The sequence below is a fragment of the Phyllobates terribilis genome, unplaced genomic scaffold, assembly GCF_046119375.1.
Source record: "Phyllobates terribilis strain yellow unplaced genomic scaffold, ASM4611937v1 Scaffold_1__5_contigs__length_1240528914, whole genome shotgun sequence".
Lineage (NCBI taxonomy): Eukaryota > Metazoa > Chordata > Amphibia > Anura > Dendrobatidae > Phyllobates > Phyllobates terribilis.
This window is the reverse complement of record NW_027362761.1, coordinates 224,829,458-224,839,636: the sequence shown is the minus strand read 5'-3', so window position 1 is coordinate 224,839,636 and position 10,179 is coordinate 224,829,458. Positions and strand designations below refer to the sequence as shown.

The 10,179-nt window shown below is 47.3% G+C and overlaps 1 long non-coding RNA gene across 1 annotated transcript; it reads right to left on the bottom strand.

Moving 5' to 3' along the window:
* Positions 1 to 4,629: 4,629 nt before the first annotated feature.
* On the bottom strand, positions 4,630 to 5,887 carry LOC141166467 (uncharacterized). Its single transcript, XR_012251300.1, has 5 exons — positions 5,431 to 5,887; positions 5,212 to 5,338; positions 5,008 to 5,128; positions 4,841 to 4,918; positions 4,630 to 4,758 (listed from the first exon to the last, which is right to left on the bottom strand). It is a non-coding gene; the product is annotated as an uncharacterized lncRNA (long non-coding RNA).
* Between the last annotated feature and the right edge of the window lie 4,292 nt (positions 5,888 to 10,179).

Sequence of the window (10,179 nt, the reverse complement as noted above, 5' to 3'; positions counted from 1 at the left end):
TTTTCTATGTGTTTCTATGTGTTTTTGTTTGCCTGCCATTGGTTTTAACGGTGTTCGAAGGTGTTCGACGAACAGTTCGACGAACAGTTCGGCGAACACACGGGTGTTCAACGAACCGAACCGAACTCGAACACTACGGGGGTGGCTCAACACTAGTCGGCAGGTCTTTCAGTGTACCGCTGCCGGCAAGGGAGAACGGAGTGAAGCAGGACACCGGGGGCCATCAGAGGGTAAGTATATATTTATTTTTTTATTTTTTACCATTCTTTCGGTCACAGTATATAAATCCATGCCGTTTGCATGGATTTATATAGTGTGACCAAGTTGACAAGCACTTTCCAAGTGATGCTAAAATCGTTTGGAAAGCACTTGTCAACCCGCATGCGGAAATGCAAGTGAAGAACGCTTCACATCCGCATGTCCCTGGCAGGAAAAACGCATGTACAATCCGCATGTACAATCCGCATCCGTTTTTTCTACCAGGAAGATGCACAAACGCTCAGGAAAAAATCCAGAGCATTTCTGCATCGTGGGCACATAGCCTCACATGGTTTCTGTGTCATCAACAGAAGTTCATTCATTGGATCCTTTAGTGTATTGAGTTCAAATTTTCAAGCACCTCTGAATGGTGGTTGAAGGTCAAAGGTTTAGTTCTTTCCTTTAATGCCTGTTAGTGTTCCTTATTTGTCAGATGTAGCATGTGCAGAGCCCATGGTCACTAGAGTCAGTTTTCAGATATAGGGTCTTTTTTAGTGGAATTAGCCCCCTGAGCTCATACTGTACTTAGTGTAAATGTCTAAGAAGATAAACTAAAATCAATATCTGGTGTAAGATGGCTGCTAGACACATCATTGTAGGGAGATACAGTGGTGTGAAAAAGTGTTTGCCCCCACCCTGATTTCTTATTCTTTTGCATGTTTGTCACACTTAAATGTTTCAGATCACAAAACAAATGTAAATATGAGACAAAGACAACACAAGTAAACACAAAATGCAGTTTTTAAATTAAGGTCTTTATCATTAAATCCAAACCTACAGGGCCCTGTGTGAAAAAGTGATTGCCCCCTAAACCTAATAACTGGTTGGGCCATTCTTAGCAGCAACAACTGCAATCAAATGTTTGCGATAACTGGCAATGAGTCTTTTACAACGCTCTGGAGGAATTTTGGCCACTCATCTTTGCAAAATTGTTGTAGTTCAGCCACAGGGTTTCCAAGCATAAACAGCCTTTTTAAGGTCATGCCACGGCATCTCACTTGGATTAAAGTCAGGACTTTAACTGGGCCACTCCAAAGTCTTAATTTTGTTTTTCTTAAACCATTCATAGGTGGACTTTCTGGTGTGTTTTGGATCATTGTCCTGCTACATAACCCAAATGCGCTTCAGCTTGAGGTCATGAACAGATGGCCGGACATTCTCCTTCAGGATTTTTTTGCAGACAGCAGAATTCATGATTCCATTTACCACAGCAAGTCTTCCAGATCCTGAAGCAGCAAAACAGCACCAGACCATCACACTACCACCACCATAATTTACTGTTGGTGTGATGTTCCTTTTCTGAAATGCTGAGTTACTTCTACGCCAGATGTAACGGGACATACACCTTCAAAAAAGTTCAACTTTTGTCTCATCAGTCCACAGAGTATTCTCTCAAAAGCCTTGGCAATCATCAACATGTATTCTGGCAAAACTGAGACGAGATTTTATATTCTTTGTGCTCAGCATCGTCTTGGAACTCTGCCATGCATGCCATTTTTGAACAGTCTCTTTCTTTTGGTGGAGTCATGAACACTGACCTTAACTGAGGCAAGTGAGGCCTGCAGTTCTTTGGATGTTGTTTTGGGGTCTTTTGTGACCTCTTGGATGAATCGTCACTGTGCTCTTGGGGTAATTTTGGTTGGCCGGCCACTCCTGAGAAGGTTCACCACTGTTCCATGTTTTCGCCATTTGTGGATAATGGCTTTCACTGTGGTTCGCTGAAGTCCCAAAACGTTAGAAATGGCTTTATAACCTATTCCAGACTTACAGATCACAATTACTTTGTTTCTTATTTGTTCCTGAATTTCTTTTCAGCGCAGCATGATGTCTAGCTTTTAAGGATCTTTTGGTCTACTTCACTTTGTCAGGCAAGTCCTATTTAAGTGATTTCTTGATTGAGAACAGATGTGGCAGTAAACAGACCCGTGTGTTGCTAGGGAAATTGAACTCAGCTTCCCAAAGATGTGATAAACCACAGTTAATTTATGTTTTAGGGAGGGAGATAATCACTTTTTCACACAGATCCCTGTAGGTTTGGATTTCTTTTTCCATTAATAATAAAAACCTTCATTTCAAAACTGCATTTTGTGTTTACTTGTGTTATCTTTGTCTAATATTTAAATTTTGTTTTGTGATCTGAAACATTTAAGTGTGACAAACATAAACATGCAAAAGAATAAGAAATCAGGAAGGGGCAAACACTTTTTCACACCACTGTATGTATCAAAGAGGTGGTTATTCTCAGTGATGTAAACATGAAATCAAGCTCTAGCACATACACTGTGTTCCAAATTATTATGCAAATAATATTTTCTCAGATTTTCCCAAATTACCTATATGAATTGCAGTCATTGTAATTTTCCAGTCAATTAACTATTAGAGTACAATTGAAAGGTTTTTGTACAAACTGCCTATGATAACAGTATATTTTTAAAAAAATAAAAAACTCAAACTACACTCAAAATGCATGTTCCAAATTATTATGCACAGCAGAGTTTTCAACCTTTTCATTTTAATAAAGAACAAAAAAATGGTCATTTTTGAAATTATAAGCATTAGCAGGTTATTACAAACTGAAATCAAACAGTTTTCAACTCAAAACTTTATTCTAGGTGATGTTACATTTGCACAAAGGACCCCTTGTTTGAAAGGAGCTTCTGAACTCTCTCGTCCATTGAATTTGTCAGGTTTTGGATGGTTTCTGCTTTAATTGTTTTGCATGAGGACAGAATACCCTCCCAGAGCTGTTGCTTAGATGTGAACTGCCTCCCGCCATCATAGACACTCCTTTTGATGATGCTCCAGAGGTTCTCAATGGGGTTGAGGTCAGGGGAGCATGGCTGCCACACCATAAGTTTGTCCCCTTTTATGCCCATAGCAGCCAGAGATGCAGATGTGTTATGTGCAGCATGAGACGGGGCATTATCGTGCATGAAAGTGATCTTGCTGCGGAATGCACGGTTCTTCTTCTTGAACCATGGAAGGAAGTGCTGTTTGAGAAGCTCAACATATATTATGGAGTTCATCTTTATCCCTTCAGGGATCCTAAAAGGGCCGACAATCTCTCTCCCCATGATTCCAGCTCAAAACATTACTCCACCTCCTCCTTGTTAGCGCTGTAGCCGTGTTTGCATGGGGTGTCCATCAACCAGCCATCCTCCACTCCATCCATCTGGACCATCGAGATCATTCATGCATGATAATGCCCCATCTCATGCTGCACATAACACATCTGCATCTCTGGCTGCTATGGGCATAAAAGGGGACAAACTTATGGTGTGGCCCCCTTGCTCCCCTGACCTCAACCCCATTGAGAACCTCTGGAGCATCATCAAAAGGAGTGTCTATGATGGTGAGAGGCAGTTCACATCTAAGCAACAGCTCTGGGAGGGTATTCTGTCCTCATTCAAAACAATTAAAGCAGAAACCATCCAAAACCTGACAAATTCAATGAACGAGAGAGTTCAGAAGCTCCTTTCGAACAAGGGGTGCTATGTGCAAATGTAACATCACCTAGAATAAAGTTTTGAGTTGAAAACTGTTTGATTTCAGTTTGTAATAACCTGCTAATGCTTATAATTTCAAAAATGACCATTTTTTTGTTCTTTATTAAAATGAAAAGGTTGAAAACTCTGCTGTGCATAATAATTTGGAACATGCATTTTGAGTGCAGTTTGAGTTTTTTATTTTTTAAAAATATACTGTTATCATAGGCAGTTTGTACAAAAACCTTTCAATTGTACTCTAATAGTTATTTGACTGGAAAATTACAATGACTGCAATTCATAAAGGTAATTTGGGAAAATCTGAGAAAATATTATTTGCATAATAATTTGGAACACAGTGTATAGTGCTGAGAGTATTAATAGGACCGGGTTTACAAGAAGTCAGAGAGATGATTGGGACTGGCTGCTCATATATTCCGACCCTGGGGCGTGGTACAGCAGATAAAAAGGAGACCAGTTGTCTCATTCGGTGACTGAGAGTGGAGGTGAGAAGTCCTCTTGTGTTTAGTCTCCAGCCAGAGTTTTTGTGTTGGATGTTACACTGTCTGTGCGAACTGGACCAACATGTATGTGTCACTGTACTTGGACTATTTTTGTTTTCCTTAAGCCCAAAGGCTGTTATATGATGTATTTATTGCACGGTTTATGAAGTTTGAATAAATTTGCTTGGACATTGATGTAGCTGAAAAGAAGTAAATTTGCGCTAGTGGTAGTGAACAGAAGGACAGAACGAGAGATATATACAGTGCAAGAGATAATTTTATTTATCGAACATAAGCTTAAATAAGCATAATTAAAATGATTCAGACTCAGTGGGGTCACTGAGTCGGATAAGAGAATGGGTAAAAATATATATATATTAAGATTTTATAAGATTTTTCTAAAAACAATAAAAGGGATGGTGTCCACTGGTATAAGATCAACATAGGCCTTTTCCCTTAGTCTGTGGATATTCGATTGCAGTAGATGTATGAGGAGGCAAAGGCTTGTAGACCTGGTGAATAAAATAGGAATGTATAAATATGGTATACTAATGAGCAGTAGGGAACAAGTAGGTATCCTTTTGTTGTGGTTACCTGATACTGGTGCCTCGTATGGGGTACGAGGATCACTGGTGGTACGTGTTGGTGCCTAGGAGGGAGGACGAAGGGTGCCTAGAGTGGGGTAGAAAAGAGTATGGATTAGCGGGAGTGGAACTCGATAGAGATGTCTCTGTTGGACTCTGGATTGAGTCGTGAGTTACCTGTACTTGGTATGGTACTCAATAGGCTGTGGTAGTGGTTAGCTGTTTCTCCACAGTCGTTCTGCTACTGGGATGACAGTCAGCAGGCTGTATGGATAATACGGAATTCACTGGAAGGGTACTAAGGGGGAATAAGGGGAGAGACTAATATGGAATAGGGTGCGAGGCTCAGGGGCACAGGTACGAGATAAAGAGGTCAGTTACCTTCTAGAAGGTGGCGTGGGGTGTCCTGAGTATATTTTGATGACTAGGAGATGGCGGTCCTAGTCCTGTTGGGATAGTGGTAGAGGATATGTACCACACGACTGTGGGTGGATGATCTGAGTTAGATCTGTTAGGGGGAGGAATAAGAAATAAATCATAAATGGGCTAAACTTGTATAATCGTGGTACAAGCCTTGGAGACAAAAAGTTTTGGTTTTACCTGTAGATAGGTACAAGGGGCCTCCAGAGGCGTCTTAAGATGAACTGGAGGTAGTAATCCTGGTCCCTTGTAGAGTGGAGGTAGCACGAGAAGGTCAGAGGTGGGATACAGCAGGAGGCTGGTGTCTATATGCTGAATAGAAATCTATACGGAAGGAGGAGGGGGAGAGAGGGTATATCTGTTAGGGTATCACTGGGTAGTATCCAGTATTATACTCAGAGATGGGGGTTACCTGTTTCGTAGAGATTAGGGTGTCAAATAGTAGGTGCTGGTTCCAGTCTCCTTGTTGTGGATACAGCAGGGTGCTGTAGTGGGAGGCTATAGTAGTATCAGAGGTAGCCAGAGAGAGGGTGCAGCATGAGGCTATAGTTGTCCTATGTTGGGTGCACCAGGAAGCTCTGGCTGAGTAGAGAGTGCAGGTGCCAGATACGATAATATGAAGGATGGCTGGTGCAGGGTCCAACTGGGGGAGAGAGGATATATCTGTTAGGGTATCACTGGGTGGTGGTTGTAGCCTCCAGTATTATACCCAGAGAAGGGGGGTTACCTGTTTAGTAGGGATTGGGGTGTCAAATAGTAGATGCTGGTTCCAGTCTCCTTGTTGTAGATACAGCAGGGTGCTGTAGTGGGAGGCTATAGTAGTATCAGAGGTAGCCAGAGAGAGGATACAGCATGAGGCTATAGTTGTCCTATGTTGGGTGCACCAGGAAGCTCTGGCTGAGTAGAGAGTGCAGGTGCCAAATACGATAATATGAAGGGTGGCTGGTGCAGGGCCCAGTTGGGGTGGTAGATGGCAAGTACTGCAGGGAGCAGGGAAAATCCGTTAGAAGGTCAGCTGGGTACAGTGGGACTTAGTAGGGTAGAGGCTCGTGGTTACTTACGGTCAGTAGAAAAGCTTCACCGTCTGGGGGTGGTGATCAAGGTCCGGAGCGAGGGCGGAGTCCCGGCCGGTGACTACCGCGTACTCGCTGCTTCCGGGTAGGAGGGGGAGAAGGAGTGTATGTGGAGAGCGCGTGCGAGGGTGCGCGTCTCCAAGGAAAGCGAGCGAGAGAGGGGTAGCGTGATGTGCAGTCAAGTGGTGTGCAGCGTGCACAAAGTACGGAGGCCTGTGGGCGCCTCCTTCACTGGGTTAAGGGTCAGTCCGACGCGTTTCAACAGCTGCGGCTGTCTTCCTCGCCATTAGTAGTGACGAGCCCACAGCGCCTCCTATACCCATATACCAACTTTGCTTGGACATTGTTTAAGAAATTGCATGTATACCTCAAGCACTGCCGAATGAGCCGAAACCTAAGAGTAGCTAGATAGTAATTTAAAAGCAGCATGAACATCAGGCCTGGGATGAGTGGCTCTGGATCAAATATGTAGACACGCGCACACACACGCACGCACATATGCAGTCACGCACACATACACAGTCATGCACACACAACATGCAGTAATACACATGCACATACAGTCACCCACGTTCAAACACATGCAGTCACACAAAGTCATGCATGTGTGGCACCCCAGGGGTCTGGTCTCCACAGTAATAGCAATGTTATGTCTGAGAGCAGGTGGGAGGTCTCTTGGTCAGGAATCCTATTCATGCCACACCTCCTGCCCGGTCCTGGGAGGGGAAGGACTTCCCCTATATAAAACTGGGGCTGAGGCAGGGTTAGAGAGAAGAAGAGGAGCAGCTTAGGAAAGAAAGATCAGGAGCTCAGTGGGAGCAGTGCTAAAAGGAATCAGGGGCTGGCAGCTGAAGAGCTCGCCCTGATTGAAGAGTTACCACCGGACCCGGAGTCCGAGGCTGTGGGGATTAACCCTGACCCAGCAGCAGAAACCGACCGGCAGGGGATTTCAGGTCCTCTGGCCAAGAAACCCGAAGGCACGGTCACACGCGTGGGACCAGCACCGCCGTCGTGGAGCGGAAGCCACTAAAAGGCCCCGAGTCACCGGCCATACGGGTGAGCACCACACGGTACACTCAGGGACGTGGGCTACCTTTACCCGCCTCTAGCAAGGAAGCCAGAAGAGTACAATTAGTTGGGGAGGCCTACAACTCCGCCTGGCCAAGGGGGATCCCATCTGCTCAAGGACTGACCAGGCCCCGACCGCTAGCCAGTAATCCGGCAGGGGCTATCTTTGTCACCAGTAAAGACCCTGAACTACACCGCATCGTCTCTGAGTGGTTCCTGCTACCCCCATCATCCACGTCGGCTGCCCTGAGGCCATACCCCTCCCGTTGGGGGTTACACCATCCACGCTGCACCATCCTTCCACCGGCCTCAGCAGTCTGCCCTGCAGTGGCAGCTCCATAGCTGCATTCAACGGGTGGCGTAGTCGTCCTACATCTACTGCTAATATACCGCCACTTAGTCTGACTCCCTGGGCACGGACCGGGTCATCGCCACGAGACTACTACCCCTATCCGATCCGGCTCCGGGTAGGCTCCCGCGTGCGCAACGCTGCGCGACTCAGGCCCAGGGGCGCGTCAGCTTTTTGGCGTAGTCGGCAGGATACCGTGCCCGCAACCACCGGGTACTGCGTGCCTGAAAAAAGAGACTTTTAAACTTACCTGTGGCGAAGATTCCCGCCATCCGGCGCCATCTTCAGCCTTCTTCCCGCCATCGGTGAAGATTCCCGCCATCCGGCGCCATTTTCAGCCTTCTTCCCGCCTTCCGTGGAGTTTTCCCGCCGTTGGACCCCATCTTGAAGACGCCGCGCGGGAAGAAGAGGGGTGTGGACTCCAAAAGCGCGCGAGAACTGAAGCCCCGCCTCACGTCCAGACGTCGCGTAAGGTCCTGGAAGGAGCCCAGCAGACGCTGACGTCACAGGAGCGCGACGGAAGGTCCTCAACCCTGACGATCCACTGCGGAGCCGCGGCCTACGGAAGAGGATCATCGCAAGGTAGGCCACGGTCCACTAGGGGGGAGGAAGATGTCGGATACGGAGGAGAGCTTCACTGCCTCAACCCCCGCCAGCGCCAGCGCTGCTGCAGTCATGCCTTTTACCATGCCCTATATCCCGGGAGCAGCCTGGCTACCCCAATACTCAGGGGAGTCACATACCCTGAATGACTTTAGAGAAAAGCTGGATAGCCTCTTCCAGGTGTACCCCCTCACAGAAGAGCAAAAAGTGAGCATCCTGGTGGCCCAACTAACCGGGGCAGCCCAAAGGGAGGTAAAGTCCTGGCCACCTGGGAGGAGGACAGTCGCGGGGATACTAACCCGGCTGAGGGACACCTTTGATACCCGCACCTCAGCCGAGATTAAGCTTAAATTCTATGGGTGCAAGCAGCGAGCACATGAGAGTATAAGGGACTATGCACTAAACCTACAAGAGGCCCTGAGAGCCATTAAGCAGACCGACCCCGACAGCGTGGGAAACGAGGACAGGCTGTTGACCGAACAATTTATAGAGGGACTATATTGCAATGTCCACCGAACCCAGTTGCGGGCCATAGCCTTACAGGATCCTCATCTGGACTTTGCACAGTTCAAGGACAGAGCCATCCGGGTGCTCCGAGAACCGGCACCGGGTGGCGTTGTGACCCACAGGTGCCCAGCTATCACTTATCACCAGGAGGCGGCGCCCTTGTCGGCAGGGCCTGTGGGGGCTGATGCGCAGGCTTTGAACAATGACCCGGCTCCAGACCTGCACCATCAGGTCCAAGAGCTAGCTAAAAGCGTTGCTGCGCTAACCCGAACTGTGCAGTCTTTACAGGTTTCCACTCCAGGGAAGATCCAGCTGGCATCCGGACCGGAGGACATCCCGTGGCGTCGACCAAGGAGGACCCCACCGGCCAGAGGAAGACCCAGCGACCGATACAACGAGGACGGACAACCCATCTGCCGCCGCTGCAATCAACCCGGACATATGGCAAGGTACTGTCCTTTAAACTGGCACAACCTGGGGTAGAGGGCCAACCCCCAGGAAAAAGATCACCAGGCCCATCGAACTGGCGCGACAAATATGTGGGAGGACGTCCAGTCTTGCCTGTGGTACTGGATGGCATTCCTATGAGTGCCCTACTGGACACCGGGTCACAGGTCACCACCATCCCGTACGTGCTCTTCAAGCAGTACTGGAATGACTCGGATATAACCCGCTACCCTGACGACGACTTGAGTATCATTGCCAGCAATGGTCAACCCATGCCGCAGATCGGATTTAAAGAGATGACCATTAAAATCGGTAGAGTCGAACTGGCAGCACAGGGACTGATCATTGTGGACATTGACAAGCGCGAGAGTCACCCAAAGATAACTCTAGGAACTAATGTGATTGAAAATTGTCTTGCAGAGGTGATTTTCATTTTACAGCAGGTTGCCAAGAACGCCAGCTCCGGCCAGCAGCGAGTGCTCCAGAAAGAGATCCGGGCACTGATGCGACAGCAACAAGTGGAACTCTCCGGCGGTGAGATTGGTAGCGTAAGAATGTGTGACCCTTTCCCTATTGCCATTCCCCCGAAAAGTGAAATGATGATTTGGTGCCGGGCAGCTATTGGTCTGAGAGGTAGAGATTACCAGGCCATGGTAGAGCCAGTCTACTCAGACAGTAGGCCCACCATTTTGACAGCCCGGGGGGTAGTTGATGTACGCCATGGGAGGGTACCCGTTCGCATAATAAATATTGGGAAAAGGGAAGTATACCTGCCCCGGTATGCTACGCTAGCCAAATTATATACTATCAACCAAAATTCTATACAGTCTGTGGAACCCTTGCCTCCATCTCATCCGGAGGAAGGTAACGGCTCTGAGAAAA